General features: G+C 40.1%; 1 long non-coding RNA gene across 1 annotated transcript; it reads left to right on the top strand.

Moving 5' to 3' along the window:
- The first annotated feature begins 932 nt into the window (after positions 1-932).
- Positions 933-6,909, top strand: LOC125084454 (uncharacterized). Its single transcript, XR_007122622.1, has 3 exons — positions 933-1,092; positions 1,590-1,591; positions 6,898-6,909. It is a non-coding gene; the product is annotated as an uncharacterized LOC125084454 (long non-coding RNA).
- The last annotated feature ends 18,675 nt before the right edge of the window (positions 6,910-25,584 follow it).

Here is a 25,584-nt window from a genome sequence, read left to right as displayed (position 1 = left end):
ACCAGGGGAGAAGAAAGGGGAAAAAAGAAAAAAAAAAATATATATATATAAATATATATATATAAATATGTATATAAATATGTACATATTTATATACATATTTATATATATAATTAGTTAGTTAAACTGGTGAATAGAACAAAACCACATTCCACACACTTGATTTTGCGTATGTTTTGGTCTGTTAGAAGAAAGTGCCTCCAAAATTTTAAAGAAAGAAAAACATACACACACACACACACACACACACACACACACACACACAAATAAGGGTAACAAAATGGAGGGATGGAATATGACTGTAGAGATGAAAATTTAAAAAGCTTCTAAAAAAGGAACTGTTAAAATAAGAAGTTGGTTAAAAAAAGAAAGCAAAAAGAAAAGAGGAAATAATGTGATCAGGCTGGAGACTAGAACAAAGGTGTACATTAGATTTAGGGTATATTATGTTCTATTAGGAAAAAAAAACATATCCCAAAATTTTAATGAAAGAAAAACTTATATGTATACAAAAAAAGGTTAAATACAAGGAAGGGATAGACTATTACTATAACAATAAAAATTAAAGAAGATTTTTAAAAAGGTATTGATAAGATAAAATAGTTTAAAAAGGTTAAAATAGGAAAGAGGAAAGATTTTTTTAAAAATAGAATAAAATTTTAAAAAAATTTAACTTTGAAAAACTAAAGACTCATGGGGAAAAAACCACTTATTCTATGTGCTACATTCCCCTAGCTCTGGAGTTCCCCAGTTCTCATTGAGGATGAACTTGGTCTTGGCTGGATGTTCTTGCTAATCTTCTGGGGGAGAGGTCTTTTGTGGCGATTCTCAAATGTCTTTACCTGAGGTGGAATTGCACCGCCCTTGCCAGAAGCCAGGCTAAGTAATCTCCTTGGGTTTGCTCCAGAGTTTTTGTTCCCTGAACACTTTCCATAGAGCTCTGGAGGATGGGAATGAAAATGGAGGCCTCTTAATCTCCAGCCAGGAGGAGATGAGAGCTCGGCGTCCCACTCCTCATTGCGCCCTCAGAGAAAAGCGCTCAATCACTACCATCTCCCTGGTCTCCGGCCGCTCTCTGAGCTCACCCGGCCTGTGACCGAGCATTTCTACCTCCGGCACATGGCCCCATTTGGAGTCTCCAAACCCAGCAGTTTCCTGCCGTACTCCCATGCCACTCCCTTGTGGGAGGAAGGTGAGTCTCCCCGGGTCTGCCACTTGTGGGGTCCCTGCTTGAATAGTAGTGGTCCAACTGTGCCTTGGATCATGGTTTAGGTTAACCCTGAGCTGAGAGACCCTCCTCAGCTCTGTCTCTGCACCCAGTTTCCCCACTCCGATACCTGGCAGCTCTGACACACTCAGACACCCTCAGTCTTTCTGTGACCCTGAGAGACCTGAGATCACACTGTCCCCCCAAGTGTTCCACTCCTTTGTTAGCCTCTGGAGCAATGTCCCTCCATGGAGCAGACTTCTAAAAGTTCTGATTTTGTGTTCGGCTGCTCTACTGCTTGCAGGAGCTGTCCCCTCCCCCCTCGGTTTCTCTTCATGTATATCACCTTGGATTCACTTTGCACGTCCTACCTTCCAGAAAGGCGTCGCTTTTCTGTCCCTGGAATTGCTACTCTTCTTCTCTTTGATCTCCTGTTGAGTTTATAGGTGTTCAGAATGGTTTAATAACTATCTAGCTGAACTCCGACTCCTCTGCCATCTTGGTCCCCCTCTCTTCTTGCATTTTTGGACGTATAACTTTGAAACTAATCCATATGTAGCTATGGTTTGAAGCCCACAGAATGGATGAGAACACCCAAAGAGATTGTGGTTGAGAAGAACAGTGAAAAAATAGAATTCTATAAAAAATACTAATGGAGATGACAGAGAGGGCTGAATCACTAAAAAAAAAAAGACAGGGGAAGACTGGTCAAGGAAGTAGGAGAAAAATCAAGGGAGAATAGTATTTCTGGAATAGGGGGATGGCTAATGGCAAATGCTACAAGGACGTGAATTTAGTTGAAAGCCAAACAGAACAGAAAAGCCTTTGGGGTAATTCTTGGCAATCCTGAGTTAGAAAAACAGTGAGGATAGAAGCCAGATTATCCTCGGGTGAAAACTGAATGGGAGACACTGTCAAGACTTTTGATGATAAAAGGAGAAGAGAGGTATGTTTGTAATTTTAGAAAGATATATAGCAGAAGGAAGATGATCAAGAATGAAAAATACTTAAAGATATTTGAGCTCAAATGAAAAGCTGATAGAGAATGAATATATCAAGGAGGAAATACAGAAAAGTTTGGAATGGCATTTCCAAATTACCCTATAAATAAGAATTATCTGTGAGTATTTGTGAAAAATGTTCTTGGTCCCCAGTTCAGAACTTCTAAATTAGTAGATTTAGAAGATCCACCAGAGGGATCAGGGGATTTCAATGTATAATAAGCATCACAATTGACCTTTATAATCATGCCAGTTTGGGACATCTTATAAGAATATTTGAAATTAGATCAGTGGTCCATAAATTTGACTGTTTATTGGAATCCACTGAAGTGCTTTAAAAATATATCAATGTCTAGATCCTACCTCCAGGAGATGCTGGATTATTTGGTCTAAAGTTCTGCTTGGGTATTGGGAATTTTATAATTTTCTGATGGGATTCTAACATGCAGCTAATTATGAGGTATAGGTGTAGGAAGAAGAAGATGAATAAATATAATTTTGGAGAAAGAAGTGAGATAATAAAGATAGATACTTCTGTGGCCTCTATTATATTGAAGAAGTAAAAGGCTTCATCATCTGTTGAAAGTAAAGGGGCAGAAGTGGAGTGTTGGGCTTAGGGAAAGAGATAAAGGGAATAGATGGGAATATTAATTGTAAGAGCACTGAAGATGTTGCTGAAATGATATCCTTTCTCAGCAGAGGGCAACTATTCAGAAATAGAGTGACTGGTTGACTCTGTATCTGGTGCTGGGTAAAAAGGGAAAATAGAGCACTGAGATCAGGGAAAAGCGGATTGAGGGACTTGGAGAGATTACCGTCATTCAAGGAAGTATGGTTACCTAAAGACTGTTGTGAGTAAAAAGTCATAATTTTGGTTTATGATCCTGGAACCTCAATCTTAAAGAAGAGCCACAGAAATGAAGTGAATATCTATGGACTAAAGTTGGTTAAGGAAGTATGTGGTTTAAATTTTGAGATATGGGATTGTCTAGTGAGGCAAAGGACTTGAACTCTCTATAAAACCTGGCTCTTTGACTTGCTAGTTGTATGACCTTGGGCAAATCATTCAACACATGGAAGCCTTGATTTCTTCATCTATAAAATGGGGATAATAATACTTGTTAGAAAATTGCATGAACAAGGCAGTGGTCAACAACATTAGTCTTCAAGAAAGGTCCAACAGGATTATAATTGGTCCATAAAATGATTCTTGGTGATGAGTTTTTAACAGAATGGTGAGGGCGAGGAGCCAAATACCAACTGGCTGCCAAAGAAAGTCATGAAGTAGAGACTCTTTCGAAAAGCTTGGTGAAGAGAGAGATATTTTAAGGTAAATTTAGGAAAAGGCATGGTCTATGGAATACGTACAGGACTTTTTTGGTGATCAAATTAAATAATGAGTACAAAGCATTTAACCCAGTAGACACACAGTACTCACTAAAACCGATCTATCATTATTATTATTATTATTGCTATTATCAATACCACAGTTTTGTGAATGATAATCACTGGTTTGGGGAAGTTAGAATATCAGATGCTTTATGAGTTTGGTGATTGTGTTGGCTAGATGAACAACGTATGACATGGGGCCTGAAGTGGTGAAGGGGTGAAATCATGATGGGTAAGGGAGGTCTACAAGTAACAACTCAACTAGACAAAATTCTGCTATTTTTAGTCCCATAGTCATGTTTATTACTGTGTTTACTACTATAATGGGGTTCCATGATATCCACTTGGAACTGTATCTCAAACTTGGGGCCATTATAAAAGTTGCTTGATGAAAGTTGCCTTTATATTTGTGTCATGTTTCTGTGCGACTCATCAGTTTATATAACTGACCTGCTCAATCAAATAGAATAAAATGCTACCAGGGATGGGGAGAATGAGAGCAAGAGTGAGAAAACCCATCTCAAAAAAAAGTCTAATAAGAGAAAACATTAGAGAAAAAGAATAATAGTGTTCATTACTGGTCCTGAGCCCTGGCACACGTCTCTATCCTATAACTAGATAATGCACTCTAGCTTCCATAAAAAGAAACCACTGCCACAGATGCTGTGCCATATGGAAGGTCAGAATTCCAGAGAAGCTCCAAAGTGGACATTTCTCAGAGGGGTCTGGTACACTTAGTAAACAGGGGAAAACGTCTTCATCCTATAATCTATCCTAGGGACAATCATGCAGAAGCCCACTTATTTCTGCAAATAGAGCAGAACCAATCACCAAAACAATGAAGGCTTCACAGTCTTGGGAGAAAGGCTTAATGGAGTGCTTGGTTTCAAATAACACCTCCAGTGATCCAGATCTATTTTGGAGGTCCTTGGATCACTGAGAAGTAAAATTATTACAATGACTTTTAGTTGGCGAGACTGGATCCAGTGAATGAAGGTTGAAGGGAGGAAGATGTCAGTTTAGCATAAGAAAAAATAGGCTGTTGAGGAAATAGTATTATTTTTATTTGCAATTGGAGATCCACAAAATGAAAAAAATGAAATGAATAATCAATTGCTGGGATCTTGTGGAGCAGTTGAAGCATCCAATGGGAGAGTAGACCATTCTGAAATTCCCTTCTGAATCTGATATATTACTTTTGATGTTTTAAAAATATGAGAGCCATGTTTCATACTCACATGCTAGGTTGAACTTAACTCTTCCCTGGAGCGAGTCAAGATTGGGTTGGTCAAAATTCTTTCTGATAGGACTGGCAGAGGATATTGTAGAACTCTGGGTGGAAAAAAAAGTTGTAAAGAGAACACTTTTGGGAAAAGAGACTTCCATTTATATCTATTGAGTTGTATTATATTCGAGACTTTAAAAAGTTGTCTCTTTTAGGTTGCACTGAAGAACCAAGGAGTAAGTACTATAATCTCCATTTGTTTAATGTGGGTATGGATGGTTTAGAGCAGTTAAATAAATTGTAGATGATCACACAGCTAGAATGCCAGTACTTAAAATCAGATTTATTTTATCCTACAGTTTGGGCTCTTATCACTACACTCTATTGTTCTCAGCTTCTGTCAGTTGCCAGGTGCGTGATTTGGGGGTATACTGCTCAAACTGCCTCAAAATTTTTGTCTTGGATAATAAAATTGTAGTGTTGTTGAACAATATTACATGGGGAGCTTCTGGGTAGTTGAAAATAATAGCTGCTACCTAGAGCTACACAAGCCATATAACCTGTAAAAATAATACAGAACAACAAGAAGAAAAATAAAACCACACAAAACTCACAATCTCAGTATAACTAGCACACAGATAATTAGTAAACTTCAGGATAATTACAGAAGTAAAAATTACCAAATTTCAGTGAGCTCTCACTCAGACTCTCACCATAATCTGTTGATGATAAGCAAAGGCAATTTGAGAAAAACTATAAGAAAAAGAGAAGATGGGAACTAAAGCTGGGCATAAATTTTTCTAAAACCACAGCCAGAAAGACAAAGTTCACCGTATGTGTGAAAATACTAAAAATATTTATTGATAGATCTGATTATTGATGTCAAAAAAAGGTGCTTAAAAGTACACCTGACTTGAAATGCTAGTTTTTGAAAGGCATAACTTCAGGGAGAAGATGCAAAAAGGAAGGGAGAGGACTCTCTTCACGACTGAATGGTGAAAGAGAAAAGAAGCCAAATGGAAAATTTTAAGGTTGTTCCAGACAACAAACAAGCAAAAACCCAATGAATAGTGGACACAGAATATCTCCCCATATCATGTATACACACACACACACACACACACACACACACACACACACTCTCTCTTCTAAGGAATTGGACTTTGCTATACTGGCAGAAGAGGGCAATGCTGAATTAGAAATGTTCTGAATACAAAAAAAAAATATTTGAAAATCAAGGGAAGACATTTAAAAAGTCTATTCAAAGCTATTTTAAAAAATCAGGAAACAAAAGTCAACAAATTTCAGTTGATGAAAATTGTCCTTGAAAAAAGAAAATAAAAAGAAAGAAAGAAAAAGAAAAAGAAAAAGAAAAAGAAAAAAAGTCATGAAGAAAAAACACCTACAAGACAACATTGCAAAATTAAGTCAAATATACACAGGCAAGCATTTGGGAATATAACAAATCACCTTGAATCAGAAATTCAAAGAACAAAAAATGGAAAGAGATTTTAAAAAACAGGGGAAAAATTGAAAGGATAGTTTGTTGAACCAAAAAAAGGGGGGGGCAAAAAACAATTAAAATTATTTCAGAAATGAAGACTAAATTACAAAATACTAAGTGAAATAGATTCAAACAAAATTTTGATAAATGGTATAGAAAAAAGGTAGGAAAAAGCCAAAATAATGGAAATGAGGTAAAGAAAGGAGCTGAAACCAAGAGTTGGGTGCTTAACCGACTGAGTCACTCAGGGGCCTCAAGTCTATTATCATTTTTAATTTCATCCCTCCATTGCCTGCTCCTGGCTGCTTCTTCCTCTCCCTTCTCCTCCCTGCTCCTTCCACCTTTGGGACACTGCTACACAGAATCCTGTGTTTCCTTCTATCATTACACCTGCCTCTCTGCTTTGTGATAGTTGACTGAAATATCTATATAGCACAAGATATCATGAGCTATTTGAAGGCAGAGTCCATGATTTATTTACTCAGTTCTATATCCCCAGCACCTGATGCATAATAGATTCTCCATAACTGTTTGCTGGAAGAAAATGACTCAATGAATACATGGGCACAAGAACTGGGTCAAGATCCTTACCTATATGCCCCAGGCAAAGGTAACAAACCTCCAGTATGTGCATTGCCCAGCATCCTAGGACTTACCAGCTGGAGTCTGTGTGGACTTCTGAGTAAGTGGAGGAGGTGGTCCTAACCAAAGGGCCAGGCTTGATCGTCTTACAGCAAATACTGCAGAAGTGCAAGGTGGTGAGGAACTTGAAACTGGTATCAGCCAATGATGGGTTTATATCCCACCTTTGTCACTTAATGATAAATTTGAAATGTTCATACAATTGCTTGACCTCTCTGAGTCTCAGTTTTGTTGTCAGTACCATCGGGCATGACCCCTTCCTGACATCCCTACATAATCCCCACATGTATCGCCGGCACTTAGATTAAAGACCTTGGTTGTCATGTCTCTGGCATAGAGTCTGCCCATAGCAGGAGCTCAGTAAATGATGGCTGCCATCCCATTGCCCTCTTTTTCTCTCCTGCTGGACACTCAGACTCACTCCAAAATCCTCTCCACTATGTTTATAAAACCCAAAGGACGTCCTTTATGTAGCATGACATTTCCCTTAAGATAGGAAACCAATGGTGCCATCTGGGGATGTGGCCATTGTAAATATTTGTTCTCAGGTACAGGAAGATTCAGTCCCAGAACTCCAGGTTTCCCAGCATGCTCTCAGGGCCATCAGGGTGCATGATGGGTCACTGACAGAAGCAATTGGAGAATTGTTTCCTAAAACCCTGCTGGAGATCTGCATAATACCAGTCGAGGGCCATGGAGCTCCAAAGCCAGAATTAACCAACATATTCTTCTCTCCTTTCAGTAGATACTTAATTGGTGTCTGTTAATCAACGTGACTGGCTTCCCATAATCACAACTTATTTTCCAACTTGACAAGACATGCTTAGAGGAAAAGAAAAAAGAGAGCACGCAGGGGGCTAGGTGGAGCAATGGATAGATAATCAACATTTTTAATTTAATTTCAGGTTGGAGCTTAAGCCTCTTGTTGGAGATTCTATATTGGCTCTATCATTAACAGAATAATTCTACTCTCATTTTCTCATTATTTTAAACTGAACAGCAACAGAAAAGTGTGATATCTGAGCACATATGTTTCTTGGGAAAATTAACTGAAATGATCGAAGTGATAGTTTAATCCAGCGCTACCTAGTAGAACTTTCTGCTGTGCTGAAAATATTCTATTCTGTGCTTTATCATATGGTAGTTCTTAGTCACATATGGTTATTGAGCACTTGAAATGTGGACAGTGCAAGTGATAACTGAATTTTTAATTTTATTTAATTTTAATTAATTAGCCATGTATGGCTAGTGACTATGATAATGGACAGCACTGAGAAGAAGAAGAGAAAAGCAAAGTCCACTGATCTCAGAGTATTGGGGTTCGTCTTGCATTGCTCGATGCCTGAGTCCATGCTTCAAAGTCTCTTGTGTGGTCCTGTCCAGCTTGTTCTCCTCCCTGTTATCTCTGAATTGCTTCAACTGAATTCTAGCTATTGTTCACTGATGTCTACTTCATAAGCTGCCCTCTGCTCAGTTTTCTAAGGTTGCTTTCCTTTAAAGTTTCCTGCCCTGCACCCATTTCCTTTTACATAATGGCTTCCTAGTTTTTTTTTGGAGAACCATCTCTTCTCTTTCCTGACACACAATTCAAGTGGTCTGGGCATAGCAGGCTCCCTCCTGGGGTCTAGGAGTGCACACTGCGAGCAGGCCAAGCAAAGCACTACATCCCTCTGGCCTCAGTAACTGGTGAAGAGAGATCCATGGTACAAATCTATGTGTCATGGAGACACTCGTGGAATAATTTGCTAGGGTCATTACAAAGGAGAAGCTTCCTTTCCGTTGTGACTGCTGAGTTGATAAAATGGAAATGTGGAGTGCTGGTAACCATTTGGCACCATGTAGAGATGAATTTAACATAGAGGAGAATACAGTTAAAATTGCAGAAGGATATTTCTGATGACTTTACCTGTGAACACCTAGATCCAGGGATCTGAAGATATAGACACGAATAAGTTACTTTATTGTCTCCCTCCCTCCTTTGCTTCCTCCCTCCCTCCCTTCCTTTTTCTGTTTCCTTTTCCTTTTTTCTTCTCTCTCTCTCTCTCTTTTTTTTTCTTAAACAAATATAAGTTGGGGTTCAGATAAAAAAGATTGTGACTAATATATATCTTCTGTAAGAAGCCCTCTACAAATCAGACCCCTTCCTGCAGCTCTTTTAATTTCCTAGTGCTACTATAAATGCATCCTCTATTGGATTCAAGCACATATCCCCACTCCCCTTTTCTGTGTCTTGGCTTTTTGGTGTCTTTTCCATGCCAAATGTAACAAACTTTCTTTTCTGCTTTCCAAGTCCTTTTCTGGGTCTCTAACCCAGGTCCAAGCCCAGCTCCCTCTGCCTGTTCTAGCTCCCCTCTGTTTCTTTTCCTCCGAGCTCTTGCACAGCACCTCAATCATGTTCACTGTCCTGTGTTCACTGCTCTGTGAGCCTGACTTTACTCACCAACCAGACTTGGAGCCTTGCTGAGGGTAGACAATACATTCAGCTCAGTTTTATTTCTTGCATATAGTCTCTCTCAGGGCCTAGTACAGCAGAGTCAGCAATTCTGAAGGACTGGCAGATTTATTGATAGAAAGTACATATTTTATTTTATTTTACTTTATTTTCTTAAGGATTTTATTTATTTACTCGACAGAGGCAGCATATACAGGGAGAGTGGCAGGCAGAGGGTGAGGGAGAAGCAGGCTCCTTGTTGAGCAGAGGGCCCAATGCAGGACTGGATCCCAGGACCCTGGGATCGAGACCTGAGCCGAGGGCAGATGCTTAACCAACAGAGCTACCCAGGTGCCCAAAAGGCATATATTTTAGAAACACTGCTTTCTGGATGTCTAAGAAGGCAGATGGTGTGAGAGATAGCCTTGAAATAAAACAACTAAAACTTATGAAAAATGTAAGTTTATTTATTTATTTATTTGTTTGTCTTTGCATTTTTGTTTATTTTTACATTTTCTGAAGTTTCATTCACACTTTCAAGCAAGGGTGGTATTTCTTTGTTTCCAACTGGCTTATGTCTTTTTCAGGGCCTAAAATTAGTAAAGAGAAAATGGAGAGAATTATATATTGCTGAGATTCCAGAAGTCAACCATCAAGGGTTGAGGCAATAAAAGTTTAAGACAATCTACAGTCCATTTGTCTCCTGGAGATAGTATCATCCAACCAGAGTGTGTTTACAAAAAGACCACTCAGTGTTCCCAAATAAATGCAATGGGGAATAGAAGAAAAGATAAAGGCATTGTCTCTGTGCTCAGGGAATCCAGCCTCCTTAGATGGAAAAGTTAACATTTCTGAGATAACAGTGAACAAGATAAGACAATATATAATGAAATCCATGGGATAGATCAGTGGTGTAGAATTTAAGAGATGTGGGAGACCACTGGGGGTTGTAGGAGTCCCTGAAATTATCTTAGAGAAGGTAGGACTTAGGCAGTGTTTTGAAGAAGAGATAAGAATTGAATGTACAGAGGGAAGATTTACATGGACATAGAGAAGATTTAAAGAAATAAATGTTAGCATTTAAATCTAATATAAGAGGTTCAGACACCTGCTATTTTATGGTTCTGACTGAAAATCACTTGTAAATGCTTTAAGAAATTAGTGTCAGGGCCTCTCAGTTTGAGTGTTCTGGCTATGCCTGCATACCTAAGAGGGCTCCATTCACAGTGTAAGAGCAGAGGTGTGTATGTGTTACAAGATTTTCTTGCAGATGGTAGAAAAGTAACTTGCTCCCACAAAATCACTATGCTAGTGTATGAGAGATAGTATTAAAGCTCTTAGGGAAGGAATGCCTGCCTTTTTCTATTTCTTACAAAGTCACCTTACAGGTGAGTGGAAGCTTGAAATTTGGAGGAAGAGAGAACGTGCCCAACACAGTCAGCATCCATGGAATCTTTTGTCCCTAAAATCATTCTGTAAGACCTCAGGAGACTCTCAAGGAGAAGGAAATGATATCAACTCCCAGATTGTTTTAGTTCTCCCAAGAGTTTTTCCATGGTCTCTCTTGAAAAAGTTCAGGTCCTCAAATGATTGGAAAAAGTCAAAGCAAAATAAAAGTTTGGGTCAGGTGGATGGTGTAGGGAATAAAGTACCACAGAAATGTGTCACCAAGAGACTCAACTGTGCAATAGTGGAAGAACACTTGAGGTGGGCCTTGATTGAGCAGTAAGATTTTCTTTGTTAATTAGAGATGGAGTGGGAATTTCTAGTGGAATAAAAGTTAATCCACATAGACAGCAAATGAAGTGTGGGAAGTGACAGTAGTATTTATTTTTTCCTCCAAAGCATGTGAAATTGAGTTCTGGTTTCAAGTCTGACATGTTAGAATGTGGAAGTTGTTACTCCCATGCTCACAACAAGAAAAGAACCTTCTACGGTGAAAATCAGCAATTCTTCTTGGATCATCAGAGGATTGTGGTTATAGGCTAAACACTGCACTGAAAGCTGGAGAAAGGGGTGATTACAGAGAATCATAGTTTACTGAGAGCAGAAGCCCAGGAGCAGAGGCTGCCACTGGAGATAGTTCTAGAAGGAGCACTTAAACTACAATTTAAAAATTTCCAGAGGCTCAGCATAGACTAGTTTGAAAGACAAAAACTTAGGGTGAGGGTGGGGGACCATTCACTTTTGTGAGCTTTACCTCCAGGAGTCCCACAGGCTTTGGAGAAAAGTGTCCTTGGGTTTCTGGTAGGGACAAAGGGAGTGAAGAAGAAAACATTTTTGAAATACTCCCAGAATATTCCATTCTCCCTAACAAAGACCTTCCCTAAAAATAAACTAATTTGTACCACCATAAACAATGACCATAGAAGATGCTATGTATGTATGGTGATGGATTATTAACTAGATTCATTGTGGTCATCACTTGACAAAATATACAAATATCAAGTCATTATGTTGCTCTCCTGAAACTAATAGAGTGTTTAATTATATTATGTGTCAATATAATTATACCTCAATAAGAAATAAAGAGAGAAAGAAAAAAGATAAGAAGGAAGGGAAAAAGGAAAGTAAGAAAGAAGGAAGGTAGGAAGGAAGGAAGGAAGAAGTAAGTTAAAAAGAAGAAAAAGGGAAGAAATTATTTTACAAGAGCCTAATGACATGGGTTTACCAGAAACTAACTGACCCAAAAGAAGCAATATACCCAACTCCAGGTCCCCCCCTGCTTTCAACATAGGAGAATGGAAATGTCCATGTGCAGCTCTTTTGGAGGTCACAGCCCAGGACACAGGCTCACTAAAACAAAGAAAATTAATTACAGGATTGTAGAATGCTATCCTACCCCCTTTACCACCATGTCAGTTAGGCTCCTATATAAGATTGCTTTACAAGTAAAAGAAATTCAAGGCTCATACTTTATTTAAGAAGTCTCTCAGGGCATTGCCTAGAGAAGATGGCGGGGAAGTAGGAGGAGGCGCCTTTTCAACCTGTACCCTAAAGTGAGCTGATTACCTACCAAAGAACTCCGATCACCCATGAAATCAGCCTGAGATCAGAATTACACACATCTGGATCTCTACAGGGGCAGAAGACGCCAGTGGGCAGGTAAAGCGGAGTGGGAAAGGCAGACTGATATCGGAAGATAAACAAAAGGGGGAGGGAGCCACCAGAAGTGACCAGTTGGAAAGTAATACCCCTAATACCAGCGAGAGTGCCCTGTGTCTGGGGACCAGCATTAACTTGGAGACTGGTAGAAAGCACTCCAAAAGAGCAAAAGATCGCGGGGGGAAATTGTGGGAATCGGAGCGGCTAGGGACAGGGGCTTAAGTCCCTGGTCTCAGGAAAGCGCAGAGAAACTGGGTCTTGGTCCCTGAGCCGCCAGCGTGCCCGAGATTGCGTGGGTTCTGGCCCCTGTGGGGGGATGGGAGCCACGCCGGAGGGCAGAACGCGCGAGCCCTGCTGCAGAGCCTGAGATGCGCGCGCCCCTCATCCTCCCCTGAGAGAGGTACAAAGGCCCAGCCGGCGCTCTTTGACACGCGCCATTGTTTCAGAGCCTAAGACACGCGCCCCAAACCCTCCCCTGAGAGAGGTGCGCGAAGGCCCAGCCTGGTGCTTTCGGACCTGCGCCCCGTTCTCAGAGCCTGAGATGCGCTCGCGACCCACAGCCTCCCCTGAAAGAGGTGCGCGCAAGCCGGGTGCTCTCAGACCCAGAAAGACCAGGCACTCCCAGCCCGGGCCAGCGGGAAAATCTCAGTGTGCGATCGCTGCTTGGAACCTCTCTGGCGGTCTGGAGCTGCCCAAACAGCTGCAGCAGAAGATCCTGCGTCCCCAGGAACCGCGACTCCGAACCTGCTCTGCCACCCGCCAAGGGGGGATTTATATGGGCTCTGCAACACCCACAGAAGAACAGACTGAGGCTTCTCTCTGAGAGGGAGCTCAGGGTGCAGTTTGCTTTCCTCTAAACCTACAAAAACCATCAAAAGCGGTCAAGGCGAGAGGAAATTAAAAAAAAAAGGTGAACAAACATAAAAACCTCCAGAGGATAAAAGCCTGAAAAAACCAGTTTCCTCAGTGCCCACCTCCTTGAGGGGGGCAGGAGGACTTAACTCAGGGAACATCATTGACTGAAAACCCACGTGGCAGGTCCCTCCCCAAGAAAACCAACCAGGAAAGAAAAAAAAAAAAAAAGACTACAAGAGAACCACCACCACTACTTCATAGGACAACTTTTATTTTTAATTTGTTCCCACTATTCTGACTCACTTTTTTATATAGATAACTTTTTAACCTATTTACCTTCACAGCGAGCTGTCCATTACATCAAATTCCATAATAACCTTCTAACCTGAACTTTTTGATACATACACCTGTGTTTTTCTTTTGCATTTCTATTTTTTGAAATTTTTTAAAATTTTAGTTTAGTTTAGTTTATTCCTTTTTTATTTTTATTTTATAATATTCATGTAGAGTTAAACTTCAAAGTAATCCCCTTTCTCCAATCAATACTACCTCTATAGGTAAACCAATTTTATTTATTTTTTTTTAAGATTTTATTTATTTGACAGACAGAGATCACAAGTAGTAGGCAGAGAGGCAGACAGAGAGAGGAGGAAGCAGGCTCCCCGTGGAGCAGAGAGCCTGATGTGGGGCTCAATCCCAGGATCCTGGGATCATGACCTGAGCCGAAGGCAGAGGCTTTAACACACTGAGCCACCCAGGCGCCCCGGTAAACCAATTTTTAATCCCCCTTTAGCCTAGGAAAGTTGAGTCCTTTAACAAAGATATCAAGATACATCCAGGAAGAATCAAAACAACCTTCCTCACCCACACTGAGAATTTATAACCACTCTCCCATCTTTTTCTTCCACCAGTGTTTCTGTGTTTTTGTGTTTGTCCTGATAGTATATAAATCTTACACTTGGGGTTCTTTTTGACAAGGTTCTTCCTTTATTTGCATATATATATATATTTTTTCTCTTGTTATATACTTTTATCAGTCTTTTTGTTTGTCTGTTTTTGTTTGTATACCTCATAAATCTTACCTTGGGGCCCATTTGGGCTGAACCTTCTCTTTCATCTTACCTTTCTTTCCTCTCTCTCTCTCTCTTTTTTTTTTTCTTTTTCTTTTCTTTTTTCTCTCATTTGGGTGGGGAATCCTGATTGCTCAGAAGTGTTCCAGGGTGCACCCAGACTGCACCACGGTCGATACAACCAGCTACATCTGTTCAGTCATCTCTCACCAAAATGACTAGGAGGAGGAATGCCCAACAGAAGAAAAATACAGAGGATGGACCTTCTGCAACAGAGTTAATGGCTATCAACATAGATAATATGTCAGAAAGAGAATTCAGGCTAACAATTATCCAGGCAATAGCTAGGTTGGAGAAAGCCATGGATGACCAAATGGGATTGATTAGGGCCGAGCTGAAAGCGACCAGACAGGATGTTCACAATGTTAGGGCAGACCTAAAAGCTACCAGGGCTGAGGTTCACAATGCTCTCAATGAGTTCCAATCTAATCTAAATTCTCTCAAAGCTAGGGTAACTGAGACAGAAGATAGAATTAATGATCTGGAGGACAAACAGATAGAGAGAAAGGATCAAGAGGAAGCCTGGAACAAACAGCTTAGAAACCATGAAAACAGAATCAGGGAAATAAATGACACCATGAAACGTTCCAACATTAGAATTATTGGAATCCCTGAAGGGGAGGAGAAAGGAAGAAGTCTAGAAGATATAGTGGAACAAGTTCTTCATGAAAAATTTCCCAATCTCGCGAATGGAACCAGCATTCATGTACTAGAGGCCGAATGGTCTCCACTCAAGATTATAGATTCCAGAAAAACATCAAGGCACCTGATAGTCAAATTGAGGAATCATAATTGTAGGTATAATCTCTTGAAAGCTGCTAGGACAAAGAGGCTCCTTACTTACAGAGAAAGCCCATCAGAATAACGTCAGACCTGTCCACAGAGACCTGGCAATCCAGAAAGGGCTGGCAAGATATATTCAGGGCACTAAATGAGAAGAACATGTAGCCAAGAATACTTTATCCAGCAAGACTGACATTCAAAATGGATGGAAAGATAAAGAGTTTCCAAGACCAGCAAGACTTAAAAGATTATGCAACCACCAAGCCAACACTGCGGGAAATATTAAGGGGGGAGTTCTATAAAAGAGGAAAAATCCTAAGAATAGCATTGAACAGAAATATAGAGACAATCTACAGAAAGAAAGACTTCAAAGGTAACACGATGTCAATAAAAATGTATCTATCAATAATCACTCTCAATGTGAATGGCCTAAATGCACCCATAAAACGTCACAGGGTTGCAGATTGGATAAAATGACAGGACCCATCCATATTTGTCTACAAGAGACCCATTTTGAACCTAAAGATGCACCCAGACTGAAAGTGAAGGGATGGAGAAGCATCTTTCATGCCAATGGGCCTCAAAAGAAGGCTGGGGTAGTGATTCTCTTATCAGATAAATTAGATTTTAAACTAAAGACTGTAGTCAGAGATACAGAAGGACACTACATAATTCTTAAAGGGACTATCCACCAAGATGATCTAACAATTGTAAATATCTATGCCCCCAATATGGGAGCAGCCAATTAAATAAGAAAACTGTTAATCAAGATAAAGAGTCATATTGATATGAATACATTAATAGTAGGAGATCTTAACACGCCTCTCTCAGAAATAGACAGATCATCGAAGCAGAAAAACAATAAAGAAACAAGAGCATTGAATGACACATTGGACCAGATGGACCTCATAGATATATACAGAACATTCCACCCTAAAACAACAGAATACTCATTCTTCTCAAGTGCACATGGAACCTTCTCAAGAATAGACCACATACTGGGTCACAAATCAGGACTCAACCGAAACCAAAAGACTGAGATTATTCCCTGCATATTCTCAGATCACAATGCTTTGAAACTGGAGCTCAATCACAAGGAAAAGTTCAGAAGGAACTCAAACACCTGGAAGCTAAAGACCACCTTGCTTAAGAATGCTTGGATCAACCAGGAGATCAAAGAAGAACTGAAACAATTCATGGAAACCAATGAGAATGAAGACACTTTGGTCCAAAACCTATGGGATACAGCAAAGGCGGTCCTAAGGGGGAAATACATAGCCATCCAAGTCTCGCTCAAAAAAATTGAAAAATCCAGAACACAGCAGCTGTCTCTACACCTTAAAGAACTGGAGAATCAACAACAAATCAAACCAACTCCACACATAAGAAGTGAAATAATCAAGATTACAGCAGAGATCAATGAGGTAGAAACCAGAGATATAGTAGAACGTATCAATGAAACTAGAAGCTGTTTTTTTTTATTAATTTTTTTTTATTTTTTCAGCATAACAGTATTCATTATTTTTGCACCATACCCAGTGCTCCATGCAATCCGTGCCCTCTACAATATCCACCACCTGGTGCCCCCAACCTCCCACCCCCCACCCCTTCAAAATTCTCAGATCGTTTTTCAGAGTCCATAGTCTCTCATGGTTCACCTCCCCTTCCAATTTCCCTCAACTCCCTTCTCCTCTCCATCTCCCCTTGTCCCCCATGCTATTTGTTATGCTCCACAAATAAGTGAAACCATATGATAATTGACTCTCTCTGCTTGACTTATTTCACTCAGCATAATCTCTTCCAGTCCCGTCCATGTTGCTACAAAACTTGGGTATTAATCCTTTCCTTTTTCTTTTCTTTTCTTTTTTTTTTTTTACAGCTTTATAAACATATATTTTTATCCTCAGGGGTACAGGTTGGAGAATCGCCAGGTTTACACACTTCACAGCACTCACCATAGCACATACCCTCCCCAATATCCATAACCCCACCCCCTCTCCCAACCCCCTCCCCCCATCAACCCTCAGTTTGTTTTGTGAGATTAAGAGTCACTTATGGTTTGTCTCCCTCCCAATCCCATCTTGTTTCATTTACTCTTCTCCTACCCCCTCAACCCCCCATGTTGCATCTCCTCTCCCTCATATCAGGGAGATCATATGATAGTTGTCTTTCTCCGATTGACTTATTTCGCTAAGCATGATACCCTCTAGTTCCATCCACGTCGTCGCAAATGGCAAGATTTCATTTCTTTTGATGGATGCATAGTATTCCATTGTGTATATATACCACATCTTCTTTATCCATTCGTCTGTAGATGGACATCTAGGTTCTTTCCATAGTTTGGCTATTGTAGACATTGCTGCTATAAACATTCGGGTGCACGTGCCCCTTCGGATCACTACGTTTGTATCTTTAGGGTAAATACCCAGCAGTGCAATTGCTGGGTCATAGGGTAGTTCTATTTTCAACATTTTGAGGAACCTCCATGCTGTTTTCCAGAGTGGTTGCACCAGCTTGCATTCCCACCAACAGTGTAGGAGGGTTCCCCTTTCTCCGCATCCTCGCCAGCATCTGTCATTTCCTGACTTGTTAATTTTAGCCATTCTGTCTGGTGTGAGGTGATATCTCATGGTGGTTTTGATTTGTATTTCCCTGATGCCGAGTGATATGGAGCACTTTTTCATGTGTCTGTTGGCCATCTGGATGTCTTCTTTGCAGAAATCTCTGTTCATGTCCTCTGCCCATTTCTTGATTGGATTATTTGTTCTTTGGGTGTTGAGTTTGCTACGTTCTTTATAGATTTTGGACACTAGCCCTTTATCTGATATGTCATTTGCAAATATCTTCTCCCATTCTGTCAGTTGTCTTTTGGTTTTGTTAACTGTTTCCTTTGCTGTGCAAAAGCTTTTGATCTTGATAAAATCCCAATAGTTCATTTTTGCCCTTGCTTCCCTTGCTTTTGGCGATGTTCCTAGGAAGATGTTGCTGTGGCTGACGTCGAAGAGGTTGTTGCCTGTGGTCTCCTCGAGGATTTTGATGGATTCCTTTCTCACATTGAGATCCTTCATCCAATTTAAGTCTATTTTCGTGTGTGGTGTAAGGAAATGATCCAATTTCATTTTTCTGCATGTGGCTGTCCAATTTTCCCAACACCATTTATTGAAGAGGCTGTCTTTTTTCCATTGGACATTCTTTCCTGCTTGTCGAAGATGAGTTGACCATAGAGTTGAGGGTCCATTTCTGGGCTCTCTATTCTGTTCCATTGATCTATGTGTCTGTTTTTGTGCCAGTACTATGCTGTCTTGATGATGACAGCTTTGTAATAGAGCTTGAAGTCCGGAATTGTGATGCCACCAACTTTGGCTTTCTTTTTCAATATTCCTTTGGCTATTCGAGGTCTTTTCTGGTTCCATATAAATTTTAGGATTATTTGTTCCATTTCTTTGAAAAAAATGGATGGTACTTTGATAGGAATTGCATTAAATGTGTAGATTGCTTTAGGTAGCATAGACATTTTCAAAATATTTATTCTTCCAATCCAGGAGCATGGAACATTTTTCCATTTCTTTGTGTCTTCCTCAATTTCTTTCATGAGTACTTTATAGTTTTCTGAGTATAGATTCTTAGTCTCTTTGGTTAGGTTTATTCCTAGGTATCTTATAGTTTTGGGTGCAATTGTAAATGGGATGGACTCCTTAATTTCTCTTTCTTCTGTCTTGTTGTTGGTGTAGAGAAATGCAACTGATTTCTGTGCATTGATTTTATATCCTGACACTTTACTGAATTCCTGTACAAGTTCTAGCAGTTTTGGAGTGGAGTCTTTTGGGTTTTCCACATATAGTATCATATCATCTGCAAAGAGTGATAGTTTGACTTCTTCTTTGCCGATTTGGATGCCTTTCATTTCCTTTTGTTGTCTGATTGCTGAGGCTAGGACTTCTAGTACTATGTTGAATAGCAGTGATGATAACGGACATCCCTGCTGTGCTCCTGACCTTAGCGGAAAAGCTTTCAGTTTTTCTCCATTGAGAATGATATTTGCGGTGGGTTTTTCATAGATGGCTTTGATAATATTGAGGTATGTGCCGTCTATCCCTACACTTTGAAGAGTTTTGATCAGGAAGGGATGCTGTACTTTGTCAAATGCTTTTTCAGCATCTATGGAGAGTATCATATGGTTCTTGTTCTTTCTTTTATTAATGTATTGTATCACATTGATTGATTTGCAGATGTTGAACCAGTCTTGCAAGCCTGGAATAAATCCCACTTGGTCGTGGTGAATAATCCTTTTAATGTACTGTTGAATCCTATTGGCTAGTATTTTGGCGAGAATTTTTGCATCTGTGTTCATCAAGGATATTGGTCTGTAGTTCTCTTTTTTGTTGGGATCCTTGTCTGGTTTTGGGATCAAGGTGATGCTGGCCTCATAAAATGAGTTTGGAAGTTTTCCTTCTATTTCTATTTTTTGGAACAGTTTCAGGAGAATAGGAATTAGTTCTTCTTTAAATGTTTGGTAGAATTCCCCCGGGAAGCCGTCTGGCCCTGGGGTTTTGTTTGTTTGGAGATTTTTGATGACTGTTTCAATCTCCTTACTGGTTATGGGTCTGTTGAGGCTTTCCATTTCTTCCTGGTTCAGTTGTGGTAGTTTATATGTCTCTAGGAATGCATCCATTTCTTCCAGATTGTCAAATTTGTTGGCGTAGAGTTGCTCATAGTATGTTCTTATAATTGTCTGTATTTCTTTGGTGTTCGTTGTGATCTCTCCTCTTTCATTCATGATTTTATTTATTTGGGTCCTTTCTCTTTTCTTTTGGATAAGTCTGGCCAGGGGTTTATCAATCTTATTAATTCTTTCAAAGAACCAGCTCCTAGTTTCGTTGATCTGTTCTATTGTTTTTTTGGTTTCTATATCATTGATTTCTGCTCTGATCTTTATGATTTCTCTTCTCCTGCTGGGTTTAGGGTTTCTTTCTTGGTCTTTCTCCAGCTCCTTTAGGTGTAGGGTTAGGTTGTGTACCTGAGACCTTTCTTGTTTCTTGAGAAAGGCTTGTACCGCTATATATTTTCCTCTCAGGACTGCCTTTGTTGTGTCCCACAGATTCTGAACCATTGTGTTTTCATTATCATTTGTTTCCATAAATTTTTTCAATTCTTCTTTAATTTCCTGGTTGACGCATTCATTCTTTAGAAGGATGCTGTTTAGTCTCCATGTATTTGGGTTCTTTCAAATTTCCTCTTGTTATTGAGTTCTAGCTTCAGAGCATTGTGGTCTGAAAATATGCAGGGAATGATCCCAATCTTTTGATACCGGTTGAGACCTGATTTAGGACCAAGAATGTGATCTATTCTGGAGAATGTTCCATGTGTACTAGAGAAGAAAGTGTATTCTGTTGCTTTGGGGTGAAATGTTCTGAATAGATCTGTGATGTCCATCTGGTCCAGTGTGTCATTTAAGGCCTTGATTTCCTTGTTGATCTTTTGCTTGGATGATCTGTCCATTTCAGTGAGGGGAGTGTTAAAATCCCCTACTATTACTGTATTCTTGTCGATGTGTTTCTTTGATTTTGTTATTAATTGGTTTATATAGTTGGCTGCTCCCACGTTAGGGGCATAGATATTTAAAATTGTTAGATCTTCTTGTTGGACAGTTCCTTTGAGTATGATATAGTGTCCTTCCTCATCTCTTATTATAGTCTTTGGCTTAAAATCTAATTGATCTGCTCTAAGGATTGCCACTCCTGCTTTCTTCTGATGTCCATTAGCATGGTAAATTCTTTTCCACCCCCTCACTTTAAACCTGGAGGTGTCTTCGGGTTTAAGATGAGTTTCTTGTAGGCAACATATAGATGGGTTTTGTTTTTTTATCCATTCTGATACCCTGTGTCTTTTGATTGGGGCATTTAGCCCATTAACATTCAGGGTAAGTATTGAGAGATATGAATTTAGTGCCATTGTATTGCCTGTAAGGTGACTGTTATTGTATATTGTCTCTGTTTCTTTCTGATCTACTACTTTTAGGGTCTCTCTTTGCTTAGAGGACCCCTTTCAATATTTCCTGTAGAGCTGGTTTGGTATTTGCAAATTCTTTCAGTTTTTGTTTGTCCTGGAAGCTTTTAATCTCTCCTTCTATTTTCAATGATAGCCTAGCTGGATATAGTATTCTTGGCTGCATGTTTTTCTCATTTAGTACTCTGAATATATCATGCCAGCTCTTTCTGGCCTGCCAGGTATCTGTGGATAAGTCTGCTGCCAATCTAATATTTTTACCATTGTACGTTACAGACTTCTTTTCCCTGGCTGCTTTCAGGATCTTTTCTTTGTCACTAAGACTTGTCAATTTTACTATTAGGTGACGGGGTGTGGACCTATTCTTATTGATTTTGAGGGGGGTTCTCTGAACCTCCTGGATTTGGATGCTTGTTCCCTTTGCCATATTGGGGAAATTCTCTCCAATAATTCTCTCCAATATACCTTCTGCTCCCCTCTCTGTTTCCTCTTCTTCTGGAATCCCAATTATTCTAATGTTGTTTCGTCTTATGGTGTCACTTATCTCTCGAATTCTCCCCTCGTGGTCCAGTAGCTGTTTGTCCCTCTTTTGCTCAGCTTCTTTATTCTCTGTCATTTGGTCTTCTATATCGCTAATTCTTTCTTCTGCCTCATTTATCCTAGCAGTGAGAGCCTCCATTTTTGATTGCACCTCATTAATAGCTCTTTTGATTTCAACTTGGTTAGATTTTAGTTCTTTTATTTCTCCAGAAAGGGCTTTTATATCTCCCGAGAGGGTTGCTTTAATATCTTCCATGCCTTTTTCAAGCCCTGCTAGAACCTTGAGAATCGTCATTCTGAACTCTATATCTGGCATATTACCAATGTCTGTATTGATTAGGTCCCTAGCCTTTGGTACTGCCTCTTGTTCTTTTTTTTTGTTGTGAATTTTTCCGCCTTGTCATTTTGTCCAGATAAGAGTTTATGAAGGAGCAAGTAAAATACTAAAAGGGTGGCAACAACCCCAGGAAAATATGCTTTAGCCAAATCAGAAGAGATACCGAATTGTGAGGGGCGAGAAAGGGGATAAAAAGGGGTTCAGAAAGAAAAAAAAAAGAATCTATTAAAAAAAAAGAAAGCCGATAAAGAAAAAATAGAAAAAGAGGAAAAAAAAAAAAATATATATATATATATATATTAGATAAACTATTTTAAAAACGTTAAAAAAGAAAACGGTAAAAGTTAAAAAAATTTAGCAGAAGAAGAGAAAAAGAAAAAAAATTGAAAAAGAAAAAAAAAATTAAATTAACTGCAAGGCTAAAAAAATCATGGGGAGAAAGCCATGAGTTCCGTGCTTTGCTTTCTCCTCCTCTGGAATTCCGCCGCTCTCCTTGGTATTGAAACTGTACTCCTTGGTTGGTGAACTTGGTCCTGGCTGGGTTTCCCGTTGATCTTCTGGGGGAGGGGCCTATTGTAGTGATTCTCAAGCGTCTTTGCCCCAGGCGGAGTTGCACCGCCCTTACCCGGGGCCGGGCTGAGTAATCCGCTCGGGTTTGCTTTCGGGAGCTTTTGTTCCCTGAGCGCTTTCCGTAGAGTTCCGGAGGATGGGAATGAAGATGGCGGCCTCCCGGTCTCTGGCCCAGAGGAGCCGAGAGCCCGGGGCCCCACTCCTCAGTGCACCCTCAGAGAACAGCGCCCAATGACTCCCGTCACCCTGGCCTCCGGCCACGATCCGAGCTGACCGAGCCTGCGACCGGTTCAAGGCAACCCCGAGCTGAGAGTCACTCCTCGGCTCTGTCTCTGTAGCCGGCTTCCCCGTTCTAATACCGGTAAGCTCTGCGACACTCAGACACCCCCGATCCTTCTGCGACCCTGCGGGACCTGAGGCCGCACTGACCCCGCCTGGGCTTCACCCCAGTTAAGCCTCTGGAGCGATGTCCCTCAGCGGAACAGACTTTTAAAAGTCCTGATTTTGCTCCGTTGCTCCGACGCTTGCCGGGAGCCGGCCCCTCCCCCTGCGGTCTATCTTCCCGTCGCTTTGGATTCACTTCTCCGCCAGTCCTACCTTTCAGATAGTGGTTGATTTTCTGTTTCTAGAATTGCTGTTCTTCTTCTCTTCAATCTCCCATTGGATTTGTAGGTGTTTGCAATCTTTAGATAAGCTATTTAGCTAATCTCCCGCTACCCGAAGTAGTCTCAGCTGCTACTTCTCCGCCATCTTGACTCCTCTTCCCTAGAAGCTGGTTTTTTGAAAGAATCAATAAGATCGATAAACCATTGGCCACAATAATCCAAAAGAAAAGAGAGAAAGCCCAAATTAATAAAATTATGAATGAAAAGGGAGAGATCACAACTAACACCAAGGAAGTAGAAACAATCATCAGAAGTTATTATCAACAGTTATATGCCAATAAGCTAAGCAACCTAGATGAAATGGATGCATTCCTGGAAAACTATAAACTCCCAAAATTGAACCAGGAAGAAATTGACAACCTAAATAGACCAATATCTAGTAACGAGATTGAAGCAGTGATCAAAAACATCCCAAAAAACAAGAGCCCAGGACCTGACGGATTCCGTGGGGAATTCTACCAAACTTTCAAAGAAGAAATAACACCTATCTCCTGAAGCTGTTTCAAAAAATTGAAGCAGAAGGAAAACTTCCAGACTTTTTCTATGAAGCCAGCATTACCCTGATCCCCAAACCAGGCAAAGATCCTACCAAAAAGGAGAATTTCAGACCAATATCACTGATGAATATGGATGCTAAGATTCTCAACAAGATCCTAGCAAACAGGATCCAACAGCACATTAAAAAGATTATCCACCATGACCAGGTGGGATTCATTCCTGGGCTACAAGGATGGTTCAACATTCGCAAATTAATCAATGTGATAGAACAAATCAATAAGAGAATATTGAAGAACCACATGGTCCTCTCAATTGATACAGAAAAGCATTTGACAAAATCCAGGATCCATTCCTGATTAAAACGCTTCAAAGTATAGGGATACAGGGAACATTCCTGAACTTCATCAGATCTACCTATGAAAAACTCACAGCATATATCATCCTCAATGGGAAAAAGCTTGCAGCCTTCCTGTTGAGATCAGGAACACGACAAGGATGCCCACTCTCACCACTCTTGTTCAACATAGTATTAGAAGTCCTAGCAACAGCAATCAGACAACAAAGAGAAATAAAAGGTATCCAAATTGGCAATGAAGAAGTCAAACTCTCTCTCTTCACAGATGACATGATTCTTTATATGGAAAACCCAAAAAACTCCACCCCCAAACTACTAGAACTCATACGTGGCAGGATACAAAGTCAATGTACAGAAATCAGTGGCTTTCCTATACACTAACAATGAAAATACAGAAAGGGAAATTAGAGAATTGATTCCATTTACTATAGCACCAAGAACCATAAGATACCTGGGAATAAACCTAACCAAAGAGATAAAGGATCTGTACTCGAGGAACTACAGAACACTCATGAAAGAAATTGAAGAAGACACAAAAAGATGGAAGACCATTCCATGCTCTTGGATCAGAAGAATAAACATTGTTAAAATGTGTATACTGCCTAGAGCAATCTATACTTTTAATGCCATTCCAGTCAAAATTCCACCGGTATTCTTCAAAGAGCTGGAGCAAATAATCCAAAAATTTGTATGGAACCAGAAGAGACCCTGAATCACTAAGGAAATGTTGAAAAACAAAAATAAAACTGGGGGCATCACGTTACCTGATTTCAAGCTTTACTATAAAGCTGTGATCACCAAGACAGCATGATACTGGCATAAAAACAGACACATAGGCCAGTGGAACAGAGTAGAGAGCCCAGATAGGGACCCTCAACTCTATGGTCAGTTAATCTTCGACAAAACGGGAAAAAATATACAGTGGAAAAAACACAGTCTCTTCAATAAATGGTGCTGGGAAAACTGGGCAGCTATATGTAGAAGAATGAAACTCAACCATTCTCTTACACCGTACACAAAGATAAACTCAAAATGGATAAAAGACCTCAACATGGGTCAGGAATCCATCAGAATCCTAGAGGAGAACATAGGCAGTAATCTCTTCGACATCAGCCACAGCAACTTCTTTCAAGATATGTCTCCAAAGGCAAAGGAAACAAAAGCCAAAATAAACTTTTGGGACTTCATCAAAACCAAAAGCTTCTGCACAGCAAAGGAAACAGTCAAGAAGACAAAGAGGCAACCCATGGAATGGGAGAAGATATTTGCAAATGACAGTACAGACAAAAGATTGATATCCAGGATCTATAAAGAACTCCTCAAACTCAACACACACAAAAC

The sequence above is a fragment of the Lutra lutra genome, chromosome 14, assembly GCF_902655055.1.
Source record: "Lutra lutra chromosome 14, mLutLut1.2, whole genome shotgun sequence".
Taxonomy (NCBI): Eukaryota; Metazoa; Chordata; class Mammalia; order Carnivora; family Mustelidae; genus Lutra; species Lutra lutra.
This window is presented reverse-complemented; position numbering and strand designations above follow the sequence as displayed.